The 13363-nt window shown below is 42.0% G+C and overlaps 1 long non-coding RNA gene across 1 annotated transcript; it reads left to right on the top strand.

Annotated features, from left to right (window-relative positions):
• Window positions 1-300: 300 nt before the first annotated feature.
• Window positions 301-12901, top strand: LOC115032776. Its single transcript, XR_003838394.1, has 3 exons — window positions 301-397; window positions 4692-4694; window positions 12892-12901. It is a non-coding gene; the product is annotated as an uncharacterized LOC115032776 (long non-coding RNA).
• The last annotated feature ends 462 nt before the right edge of the window (window positions 12902-13363 follow it).

Here is a 13363-nt window from a genome sequence, read left to right as displayed (position 1 = left end):
TATTTTATTCCCTATTCTAAGGAGGAATGAAGTATCCATACGTTGGTCTTCCTTCTTCTAGATTTTCTTGTGTTTTGCAAATTGTATTTTGGCTATTCTAAGTTTCTTGGTTAATATCCACTTATCAGTGAGTGCATATCAAGTGACTTCTTTTGTGATTGGATGTGAGAGTGATCTGGCTGTGACATCTGTCACCCCATTGATCACCAGGGTTGATTCAGCTGATCTGGCTGGCTAGGCAGGTGTCCCCTTCCTCCCTCACTGTTCCATGTGCGTCCCTCCCGAAGCTGCATGCTCGGCCGAAGAGGACGACCTTCCCCAAAAAGAGGAGGACTGGTCTTCGGTCAAGGGTATACGAGTAGCTGCGCTCCCCTGCTAGAACCTCCAAACAAGCTCTGTTTCTCCCTTCTAGGTATTACGGATAGAGCAGCATCAAGTAAAGATGAGCCAGTATCTCTGTAGTAGGATGTAGAGTCCTTTGGGTGTATGCCCGAGAGCAGCATATCTGGATCTTGAGGTAGATCTATTCCCAGCTTTCTGACAAACCACCACGCTGATTTCTACAGTGGCTGTACAAGTTTACACTCCAACCAGCAATGGATGATTGTTGCTCTCACAACACACGCTCACCAAAATAAGCTCTTTATTTGTTTTATTGATCTTAGCCATTCTGACAGGTGTAAAATGAAATCTCAAAGTAGTTTTGATTTGCATCTCCCTGATAAATAAAGATAATGAATATTTCTTTAAATGCTTCTTGGCCAGTTGAGTTTCATCCTTTAAGAAGTCTGTGTTTAGATCTATATCCCATTTTCAATTGGGCTATTTGTTTTCTTGATGTCTAGCTTTTTTAGTTCTCCGTATGTTGTAGATATTAGTGTTCTATCAGATGTGTAGTTGGTAAAAGTATGTTTTTCTATTCTGTAGTCTGCTGCTTTGTCCAAATGATGGTGCCTTCTGCCTTACAGAGCCTTTCGGATTCACGGGGTCCCATTTATTAATTGATCTTAGTGCCTGTACTATAGGTGTTCTGTTCAGGAAGTTGTCTCCTGTGCCCATGAGTTCAAGGCTATTCCTCACTATCTTTTCTACCAGACTCAGCATATCTGGCTTTATGTTGAGGTCAGTATAAGGTCTAATGTCAATTCAGGATATTTTTCCTGATTACTGTTGTGAGGCTGTGTGTGTCCATACAAATGCCTGACCTCTTGTCACAGAAGAGGCTGTTGAATGTTCAGACAAGTCAACCAATGAAGGGACCATGGAATTCTTTGTAGACTGTTACACGTTGTATAATTAAGAGGTGTGCCAGAGTCAAGGGTTCCTCTGGACTTGTAGTACTATCATCTTTCAATATATATCATTGGGATTTGAGATTCCAATTTTTACTTCCCTGTATTTTGTGTGTAGTAGTGAGACCTTCATTCATTTACAACTTTGCTTATTTAGACTACATGTTTCTTTCCTAGTACAGAAGGGAGAAGGCTGAAAAGATGCTATCTGTTACCCAGTGGTGCCAATTGATAAGCAGGGTGTTTTACCCAATTAAGGAAAATATTAAAAACAAGGAGAAATGGCAGAATACTTTCTGTATTTTAAACTGTAAGAATGACCTTCAGTAAAACAAGGTAGTCTTTTCCCATTTTTAAAATTGTGTATGTGTGGTTGCCATGTGTATTCCGGTGTGTGGGGGAAAAAGAAGAGACTAGAATTCCTGTAAATGAAGTTACAGGTAGTTAGTTGTGAACTGACAGGTGTGGAAGGCAGAAACAGAACTTGGGTCCTGTCTTAGTTAGGGTTTTACTGCTGTGAACAAACACCATGACCAAGGCAACTCTCATAAGACCAACATTTATTTGGGGCTGGCTTATAGGTTCATAGGTTCAGTACATTATCATCAAGGCATGAACATGGCAACATTCAGTCTGGTATGGTGCAGGATGAACTGAAAGTTCTACATCTTCATCTGAAGGTTGCTAGAAGAATGCTGACTTCCAGGCAGCTAGAACAGGGGTCTTAAATCCCATGCCCATAGTGGCACACCCACTCCAACAAGGCTATACTTCCTAATAGTGCCACTCCCTGGGCCAAGCATATACAAACTATCACAGGTCCTCTAGAAGAGCAACAAACACTTAACCATTGAGCTATCTCTCTAGCCCTTTCCAGTGTTTGTTTTTTTTTTTTAATGTATAACATGGACTTCTGCTTTGATAGAGGAGAGGCCTTAGCTGGGGGTGGGGGTTGCAAATGCACAGAAATGCTGTATTTGAATTTTCACTACATTTTAGCAATCAGCACAGTTTATAAGACTGGGGATACATAGCTATCCTTTGAGAGGTGCCACTTTCTGTTATTTCTAGAGCCCCTTTACAACATGATCACTGGTTCATAGCCAAAGAGTGCTTTGTAGTCTGGTAGTCACTAACACAGTCATGTCCACAGCCTGAGAGACAAGGACTCAGCCAACCACTAACCCTGATTGCATTATTTGAACCTCCCCACCCATCCCCTTTACTACCAATCCAAGTTTTGGTAACTCCAGTAACTGGAAACAACATTTGGGATCTTTGAAAAACAAGCCATGTATTAGAACTAACAAGACACTGGCCTCAGCTCCTTATAGTTGAACCTTTCCATGGTGATAGTAGTACATTTATATGTCTTTACCACAGCATATGAAGCTGGTCTTCTATTTTTATCTATTTGTTTGCAAATAATTTTGGTGATTAGTTATAAGACAAAAGTCCCTATAAGTCATCTGTTCTTTTAAAAAATGAGAACAGATTAAATGTTAAAACTACAAATGTTAAAACCTATGTTTTTGGTAGGAAACAAAAAACAAACAAACAAAAACAAAGAAAAAAGAGAAAGAAAAGAAAATAAAATAAAAGAGAAAAAAGAAAGAGTAAAGAAAAGCTTTGATTTTAACACCATCTAAATGACTGGTTTCTTCTTTAGTTGTGTGTGTGTGTGTGTGTGTGTGTGTGTGTGTGTGTGTTCCCTACTATCTTCAAAGAACAAATAAATTTCTTTCTTTTCTTTGTAATTAATTAAAGATAATTATTTGGCTGATGCTGTTCCATTGAAGATAATATCTTACACCTGGCAAGGTACCCATAACCCTTACATAAGTGACTGTTGATCCAATAAGGATGGAAGGTAGATTGTTAGCCCACAACAGCAGGATTTAGGGTTAGTTTCTTCTTACAGTGGGAATTCAAAATGGCAAGGACAATCTGCCTGGCCCAGATAAGGCTAGACCAGAGATGAAGAACACTGCATCCTAATCAAGCCTCTTACACCCTAAAAACTGTCACTCTGTAATTCAAGTAGAGTAGCCTACAAAAGCTTGGGAAAGATAAAAAGACTGCTTATCACAAGCAAGGGTCATTTAAATGGTTGACATCATTCCTTACTAATGTCACCAAGGCTTTTCTGTGTTGCTCACCTGTTGACTAATAAGTGACTAAGCATGACACATGTTAGTGAAATCATAGTAACTACCTGCCATGCAGATTCAGTTTCCTGCAAACCTAGGTAGTTGCAGCATGAGACTTGTACTGGGGTGTAATGCTATAGAAGATAGGAAATCTTTTCACCAGGATCCCAGAAGCCTGTTGCTCTGGAACAAAAGCAGTTAAGGTGTTAGGGAAGTCACACTTCCTGGGCTAGAGAGATGGCTCAGTGGGTAAGAGCATTAACTGCTCTTGCAGAGGACCCACCTATGTTACAACACTCGCATAGGGCAGCCCACAATCTCCTGTACTTTCAGTTCCAGGGCATCCTCCTCTGACCCTAAAAGGCACCAGCACAAATGTGCACCAAAAGTCACACAAGCACACACACATACACACAAATTGAAAACAAATAAGTACTATAGAAAAAAAAAAAAGAAAGAAAGAAAGAGAAACCACACTTTCCATGATGTTGATAATGTGAGGAGACTTCTTCATTGATTTAGTTAACCATTGATATAGTTACTTTATATTAGTAACAGCATTTTAAAATGTCTAAATTGTTTTTTCCAAATTCCTACCTTTGTAGGAAAAAAGGGGTACACGGGAAGAGAAAAGGAGAAATGGGGTCAGAGACACGAAGAGAAAGCAAAATTCTGACATCTAGAAAGAGCCTGTGGGTCTCCAATCTAGGCAAGTTGAGCTCCCTACTGACCTATGAGAAAGAATTGCTCTAAAGCGTGAGAATGGTTTGGAAAGGATCTCGGGAAGCAGTGATTGGAGAGATTGCTCATTTGATGATGACCTGGAGCTTGCTAAAGTCTCAACTCCACCTGTTTGTATATTTCAATTCATACTATCCTTCCCAGACCCAAAGTTTCAGACATCTACAGGAAAACTCCCTGAACACCAGGGCTGCATCTTTACTTAGCTGAGCTACTGTACACAAATGGAGCACATGCCTTCAAGATGAGGCATATGTTAGAACGGTGATTCCTGGACTAAGGGAACACACAAACCACCCAGAGATTCTTTAAAATCCAGTTAGACTAGAGGTGGGGGTGAGTGGGGTTGGGGGAGAGTCTGCATCCCTGATGTGGTCCTGTGTGATCTTAATTTTGTCAGTCTGCACACCACACTTTGGGTCACAAAGAAGAGTGTGTGTCGTAAAACTTCACTCTGAAGCCTCTATTCTGTTAAGGTCTTTAAAATGAGATGGGTGTGTCTGCAAAGCAAGTAATCCTAGATAATTTATAACTACGAAGAATTTTATCTGCTTTCCGATATGTAGTCACTGATTAATGTTATATAACACTGAAGCAGGAGCGTGGTGGACAGTGAGTTCCAGAGGACATTACACAAATCCTGCAAAATTAACACACTAGGAAAATAACTCAAAAGCTTGGAACTTCTGACAGAGGCCAACTGAAAAACGGCTGGAGTCAGGGGCACAAGCAAAGAGGGTCCAAGGTGACTTGTGGCTTGTTGTAGTGCTAAAGCACAGATGCTTAGGTCAAGATTTAAGGTGCTGATTATATATGTGATGCATTAAGCTGTATGTGGGAGAAAGCCTGTGCCATGCAAATGACCCAAAGCCTGTACAGTACACCACAACAGCCTCTCCTTTCCTGGAGCAGGCATTCTTTTGAGATGACAAACTTTGTCTCTCCTGTGGACTGCTTTCCCACTTTGGAAGTATGCTATCCTTAGTAGATTACCCCTACTCTTGCTGTTGTTCACATGCCTGTCCACTTCTTTGTTCCAGGACACAAGAACCCAGAAGCCCTCCAGAGGTACCTACTCAACCTTGATATCAATTGTGAGCCATCCGGAAAGTAAGATTTGTTTCTAGTCCCTTAAATGTCCTACTAATTCTTTGGATGCCTGTTAGGAGCCTCTCTAAATTGCAGGCATGTGTTAGCCAATCACATGTCAGAGGGGATTCATCTTTGGAAGAACCTTGTCATGAGCCATTAGCCCTGCCAGATGCAAGAAGACGCTCATGCATCAAGGCACACTGTGAAACCATGTCCCGGTGAAGGGCCCAGCTAGAGATTAATAACCTCAAGAATACTCTCGATTCCTCCTTTCATCTTAAGAGCATTCCTTTCTCAGCAGCCATGCCTGTCCCCCTTCGCTCCTTTCCTTCCTCTATCTGTCCTTTCTTCTCCCGATCCCTTCCTTCTTTGTCTCTTTCCATCTCTCTTTCCCTCTCTCTCCTTTCCTTCCTCTATTTGTCTTTTCTTCTCTCCATTTCTTCCTCCCTCCTTTCCTTCTCTCCTTGTCCCCCTACCTTCTTCCTTTCCTTTCCTTGTGGAGATAGATGTTCATGCTACTTATATTAAGGGCTAGGTCATAGCTCCCAAATGGCTCAACCAGAGACAGGCATCAGGGCAAATGGGAGGGTTAGCTTGTCCTCCTCCAAAGACATCCATTTCTTGTCTCTCCTCATGAGAAACTCAATTCCCTGGGGTCTCTGACTACACACAGGGCCTCCACAGTAACTGGAGTAAGTTTGATACTAGTATTTTTTTAAAGAAGCTAATAGTTCATGGCAATATCAGCTGGCTAATGGAAGACTAGCCAAATGATAACAAGAAGACAAATACAATCAACTTTGGTCCTGACTACTCACTGTGTTCCTGGAGGGATGTGGGGGACACAGTATCTGAGAGGAAACTGAGAGACATGCCCATGCTCAAAATAGAATTGACTTTCCATCTAGAATGCAAACTTCCATGATCAGGAATCCACTGCTAGGGGTTACATCACCCCAACAAGGACCTATTGACATAGTGTGACCATACAAAGTCCCCTTAAAGAAAGGAAAATGTGGTACATTTACACAATGGAGTACTACTCAGCTATTAAAAAGAATGAATTTATGAAATTCCTAGCCAAATGGATGGACCTGGAGGGCATCATCCTGAGTGAGGTAACACAATCACAAAGGAACTCACACAATATGTATTCACTGATAAGTGGATATTAGCCCAAAACTTAGGANACCCAAGATATAAGATACAATTTGATAAACGCATAAAACTCAAGAAGAATGAAGACCAAAGTGTGGACACTGTGCCCCTTCTTAGAATTGGGAACAAAACACCCAGGGAAGGAGTTACAGAGACAAAGTTTGGAGCTGTGACAAAAGGATGGACCATCTAGAGACTGCCATATCCAGGGATCCATCCCATAATCAGCTTCCAAACGCTGACACCATTGCATACACTAGCAAGATTTTGCTGAAAGGACCCAAATATAGCTGTCTCTTGTGAGACTATGCCGGGGCCTAGCAAACACAGAAGTGGATGCTCACAGTCAGCTATCACAGGGCTCCCAATGGAGAAGCTAGAGAAAGTACCCAAGGAGCTAAAGGGATCTGCAACCCTATAGGTGGAACAACAATGTGAACTAACCAGTACCCCCCGGAGCTCGTGTCTCTGGCTGCATATGTATCAAAAGATGGCCTAGTTGGCCATCACTGGAAAGAGAGGCCCATTGGACACGCAAACTCTATATGCCCCAGTACAGGGGAACCCCAGGGCCAAAAAAATGGGAATGGGTGGGTAGGGAAGTAGTGTGGGGGAGGGTATGTGGGACTTTTGGGATAGCATTGGAAATGTAATTGAGGAAAATGTGTAATAAAAAATATTAAAAAAAAAAAGAAAGGAAAATCTATAAAGAAATTTGCTCTCTATGGTAAGATCACCCTGGTTACTCAAGGGAAAACAAATCTTGCCCAATTTCTCAACAGGCCAATTGAGAACTTTAGAAAAACCAGGTCCTCAGCTGGACCTCCCTGCAGTTTACCTTAAGTCTGTTTAGTAAATTTCATGTTTTAACCGTTTTTGCTTCTTATAAGACATGCACTTAAGCTTTCTTAATTGGCTTGATTAGACACTGTGTCTTCATGATTGAAGGTTTCTACTGCGTTTCTATCAAGAGCCCGTCTTTGGAAGTATAGGTTTGGGATTGGGGATCGCTTCTATTATGAAGGAAACAATCAGGTTAATAATCTAACTTCCAAAACTGACAATAGTAGATGTGAACAGAAACTCCAAAACCTGTGGCTTGCAAATCTATCTTTAGTAAATCTATGCAAATATTTGTTGTCTACACGTACTTGTGTTTTTATATGGCTTACGTAATATCAAACTGACTTATGAGTGAGTAGTAACAAAAGTAGTTTTGGTTCATAACAGTAACTGGAATTTTAGGGCAGAAGTCCTAGTTGTGACAGCTCCCAAGGGTTAAGTCACCAGTTCCAGTAAGCCAATTAAAGAGACAGAGTGACAGTAGGGGACAGAGAAGAGTGTTTAAAATGGTTGCCATGCTGCCAGAGCCAGAGAGGTCTGACGGCCCCTGGTCTGTCTTTAGGATCCTGACTTACTGCCTGGGGTAATGGACTGGTTCTCAGGAGATCACTGCTCCTGTTCCAAAGTGCAGTCATATCCTCCTGGATAATTGCCCTCAGCTTGGGGGCAGTCTCGATAATTTCTGCTATTCCTGGAATCTAAGGAATAGGGAGATGACTTATGTTTGTGCTTTAACATGCTTTTTTGGAAAGGTGATCAGAAAACCAAAGAAAGAAAACAAGTAAGATGAAGGCAGAGCTACCACACTTCACTCTACCTTTCGTAGAAGAGCAAATAGGAAATCTCTGGGAGCTGTTTACACACCTCAGCTGTGTTTCAGACACAGCTGTCCCTGTTTCCGTGGCAATATAGTTATTTTATTAAGAAAGAGCCATGCTCCATGCTCTAAAGACAAAAGGAACCATCAAGTAAGAAGACAGAAACTCTTATTGATGAGTAATACTTTTTTTGGTTTAAAGGGGGCTAAAGAAAAAGAGTAAAGGCTATATGTGGTATTTTCATATAAAAGTAAATTATTATTACAAAAGGAAGACAAAAAGAAGTGAGGACAAAACCAGAAAGCTAACCATGGTCCAGAAGGCCAGAGTAATACACCACACACACACACACACACACACACACACACACACACACACACACACACACACACTAAAGATAAAACTTAAGAAGCTATGTATATAATAAAGTTTACTATAAGTAGAGATTAGTAAAAAGTTATTATAAAGTAGAATATTCCCAGTTGTTTATTTCATCAGTCAATCTGCTCAAGACCCAAGAAGAAAACTATAAAAGAAAGTCTGGAGGTGGACTCCAGACGCTCCCTGTTTAGTTTTTGTGTTTGGGATGTTCAACCACAGAGATAAAGTAGAGACCATCCAAAATGTCCATGAAAAGTGACTACAGATATAAGAAAAAGTCCAAACAATAATCTTATGCCTGAAAACAATACCTCTTCTGGGCAAATATGTACCTGCTATCTTAGAAGAATCCCAGGTTGACGAAGACTCTCAAGGGCAAATCTAGTCACAACTGTGGGAAACACACAGACAGGGCACTGGGAGGATAAATGCTCTCTGTGGAGTTCTAGAAATAAGTAACAACAACAAAAATGGGACTTTGGTCTTTCTATGAAGAGGAAAACATTGTAAGGTATGATGTCCTACCCTTTGGAGAGAAATTGGGCCTTCAGCTCCCTTGAAGACTGGTGATCTCTAAGGATTCCTAGTGAAGCATCTGCCTAGTGACTACAGACAGTCACTGAAATGACTCTTGAAGTGACGGGTTAAACAATATTAATTTCTGTCTAATGTTGAGGCTTGTTCTCTGTCTTTCTAGATAACTCGATACTGCTCACTTAATGAACTTACGTAATAACTAGTGTTGATAGGAATAACCCAAAGCTAGAGACTTTATTGTTGCCAGCCTCTGTTTTGAGATCTGCCCTATACATGGCCTCATAACAAGACATAACATGTGGAAACCTCACCTAGAAAACCTCAATCAGATTTTACAACTAAGGCTGAAAAGGGTGTGGCTCTGAGCATTGTAGACCCTGGGGAGTTGGTCTTTCTTAAAACCTGGGAGGAAAGGATCCAAAAACCAGTTGGGTCCTCAATGGAAGAGGCTTTACCAGGTGGCTTTGAGCATACTCACGGCTGTCAGACTACTAGAAATCAATAGGTATGATCAAGTCACAAATAGATGACCCCACAACCAACGGACCTACCCTAGCACACAGAGGAAAACCCCTGTATCTGTGGGCCTGCTGGACTTCAAACTTCTTTTCAAAAGAAACAGCTAAATGGCACCATATGTTACAACTCTGCTGGTTCAATACCTTCTGTTCTAGGTGAGTTTTTCTCCTTGGTGTCGGGATAATTGTCCCTTGAGGACCCAGCCATCTTATCTGTTCATATTCATCTAAAGAACATCTCATTCTTGATTTATAACCACCTGTATGTTTTCATAAAGACCCAAGGACTCTAAAGTTAAAGTGATGAGAACAGTTGTACTACAGAACTTCGTGTCCTATATCCTAGGCCAAGAGCAGAATCTGCCAACATTCAAATTATAATGGGATATTCTGTCTTCTAGAACATACCAGTTCCAGGCTACTTACAATGCAAGGAGTCCAGCCAATTCCTAATACACGGGATCCAAATGCTCCTCCCCAATAGATACATAGACTAGAGCCTCATGTGTAGGGTTATTGGTCCCCTGTCTGCACTGCCACAGGGCTCCACCACTCAGGGACGAGGGACACGGGAGTTGACTGTGCTTACCCCATGTTGTTGCCAGGCATGTATTGGGCTGTAGGGAAGCCCTGGGACACTGCCCCTGGGGTGGAAAAGCACAGTCTGAGGTGTGGGAAACCCAGAACTGATTGGCTCAGGAGTTCCCAGGCCTGCAAGGAGGCCAGGGCAGTCTGGTTCTCAGGCTCTTGGACATCCAGGCGCCACTGGATGCCACAGAAGAGCCAAGAACGGAATGTGGGCCCACGATCTGGATCTAGCCAGGGGCTGAGGGAAAAAAAGAGGGGAGCTCCAGCTGGTCCTGTGGGGGAAGTTCTTGGCTTGACAGCAGCAGGCTTGAGCTTGGCTTGCTGGAGGACGTGGTTGGCAGAGAGGCCTTCTAAGGGAGATTAGACAGCAGCTCATAGCAGAAGGCCTTCTCCAAGGCTCCCCACAGCAGATCCTGATGAAAAGAGGCTTTAAGGCATTTATTGGTTTTAAGGCATTTATTGTCATGGCAGAAAGTAGATGAGTAAAACCATATCTCATTTCTCATAGTGGGCCTGAGGTTAAATACCTTTTGCAGGGAGGGCCATCTGGAAAGGAAAGCTTATTAGTTAAGTCCTCCAGGCCTTTAGCTACCTCATTAAAATGGAAATCTGTCTTGAGCCTGTGGTCATGTCCTCTACAAGTGGAGAGGCTTGGGGCATTGCCCTTACGTGACTGATGGCCACAAATCTATGGGGAGCTGCAGCTAGTGACAGTGGCCTGGTGTCCCGGAACAGGCAAAGCACTTACTGTCCCTTCAGAGTCTCCTGGGCTTCGAGCCTTAGTTCAACAGGGACCAAACTACCTTTCATGGTCCCACACTCGTGGTCCCTCTTTGTCAGGGCCTCTGCTCCCTGAAGTAGTTTTAAGAAGAGATTCATCAGGCTCCTGTCAGCAGGCTCTTGTTGGCATCTGCCTAGTGACAGGTTTTGGTGGTTGTTTATGGGGTGGATCCCAGGGTGGGGCAGTCTCTGGATGGTCGTTCCTTCAGGCTCTGCTCTGAACTTTGTCTCTACAACTCCTTCCATGGGTATTTTGTTCCCCATTCTAAGAAGGAACGAAGTATCCACACTTTGGTCTTCCTTCTTCTTGAGTTTCATGTGTTTTGCAAATTGTATCTTGGGTATTCTAAGTTTCTGGGCCAATATCCACTTATCAGTGACTGCATATCATGTGTGTTCTTTTGTGATTGGGTTACCACACTCAGGAGGATATCCTCCAGATACATCCATTTGCCTAAGAATTTCATAATTCCATTGTTTTTAATAGCTGAGTAGTACTCCATTGTGTAAATATACCACAGTTTCTGTATCTGCCACTGCCTGGCAAATACAGAAGTGGATGCTCACAGTCATCCATTGGATGGAGCACAAGGTCCCCAATGAAGGAGCCAGAGAAATACCCAGGGAGCTGAAGGGGACTGGAGCTCCACAGGAGGAACATCAAAATGAACTAACCAGTACCCCCAGAGCTCCTTGGAACTATACCACCAATCAAAGAAAACACATGGTGGAACTTGTGGCTGTAACTATATATGTAGCAGAGGATGGCCTAGTTGGTCATCAATGGGAAGAGAAGCCCTTGGTCCTGTGAAGGCTCTAGGACCCAGGATAGGGGAATGCCAGGACCAGGAATGGGAGTGGGTGGGTTGGGGAGCAAGGGGAGGGGGGATAGAGGATTTTTGGAGGAGAAACTAGGAAAGGGGATAACATTTGAAATGTAAATAGAGAAAATATCTAATTAAAAAAAAAAAGATTCATCATCCTTCAGCTCCCAGATGCCCACAACATTGGGCCACTTTTGTCAAGGAAAAGACCATGCTTTGTACTTACAGTAGCACTTACTCTGCTTATGAGTTTGCTTTTGACCAGGGAATTTGCTTCATTCCCAGAGAAGTACAACAGTGGACCACTATCATGGGATCCACTGGTCTAACCCTGTTCCCCACCATCTTGAAGCAGCAGGCCTGACAGAACAATAGAATGTCCTGTTGACGGCACAGTTACAGAACTCATTAGGTGGCATTAGCCTAGAGGGCTGAGGCAGAATTCTCCAAAGGCCACATATTCTTTGAATCAGCATCCAATATATGATAGGGTCTTTCCCATTGCTATGACCAACAGGTCTAGGAATCAAGGAAAAGGAATTGGAATGATTTCACTCACTACTACTCTTAGTAACGCTCTAGAATAACAGCCCTCAACCTGAGTCACAGCTCCTTTAGGGATCAAACAGCCCTTTTTCAGGGTCACATATCAGATATTTTGCAAATCAGGTACCCACACCATAATTTAGAACAGTAGCAAAATTAAAGTTATAAAGTAGTATGGAAATAATATTATGGTCCAGGGTCACCAAGACATGAGGAACTATATTACAGGGCCCCAGCATTAGGAAGTTTAAGAACTACTGCTCTAGAAAAACGTTTGCTTCCTGTTTCTATGACCCTGAGTTCTACTGGCCTAAAAGCTTGGGTTCCAGATGGGGAAGAATTCCTGTCAGATGACACAGCAAACACTTCATTAAACTTCAAGTTGAGATTGTCCCTTGGCCATGTTAGGCTCCCGATGTTCTTAAATCAACAGGCTAAGAAAGGAAATAACAATGTTGTGGGGGCAGGGGTGGGAATTAATGGATTAGATCTTCTACAATAGAGATATGAAAAGTTATGTCTAGAGTGCATGGAATCCTTTAGGATGTCTTTTGGTACTACCAAGTCCTATGACTAAAGTCAATGTAAAACTACAATGACCTAATCCAGGCTGGATGACAAAGGGCCCAGATCTTTCAGTAATGAAACTATGAGTCACTCTTCCAAGAAAAGAACCCTGACCTCCTGAGGTAGCGGGTGGAGGAAACACAGAATGAGTAGTAGAGAAAAGTAATTATAAATACCAGCTAAGACATGAGGATTATGATTGACAAGAATGTTTCTGCCTTATTTGGTTAAGAATATGTTTATATATATTTGTGTTTCCTTTTCTCTATCAGGTAATATAACATAAACTGAGATAATATAAGTGTTATCACATTTACATTGTAAGACACTAAAAGACTTAATTCCTCAAGGGACATTGTACCTATTCTAAAATATATAATGAATTTATGATTTATGTGGAATAGTTAATCATGTTAGGTAGATTTATGAACTGGTTATTGTTTTCATTTGGAAATTAATCATGATATAAGAAGATGTGACTATGTTTCAAGTTAACAAGAGAGTGGACTTGTGATGGCTAATCTTGGT

This window comes from Mus caroli, chromosome 12 (assembly GCF_900094665.2).
Source record: "Mus caroli chromosome 12, CAROLI_EIJ_v1.1, whole genome shotgun sequence".
Taxonomy (NCBI): Eukaryota; Metazoa; Chordata; class Mammalia; order Rodentia; family Muridae; genus Mus; species Mus caroli.
This window is presented reverse-complemented; position numbering and strand designations above follow the sequence as displayed.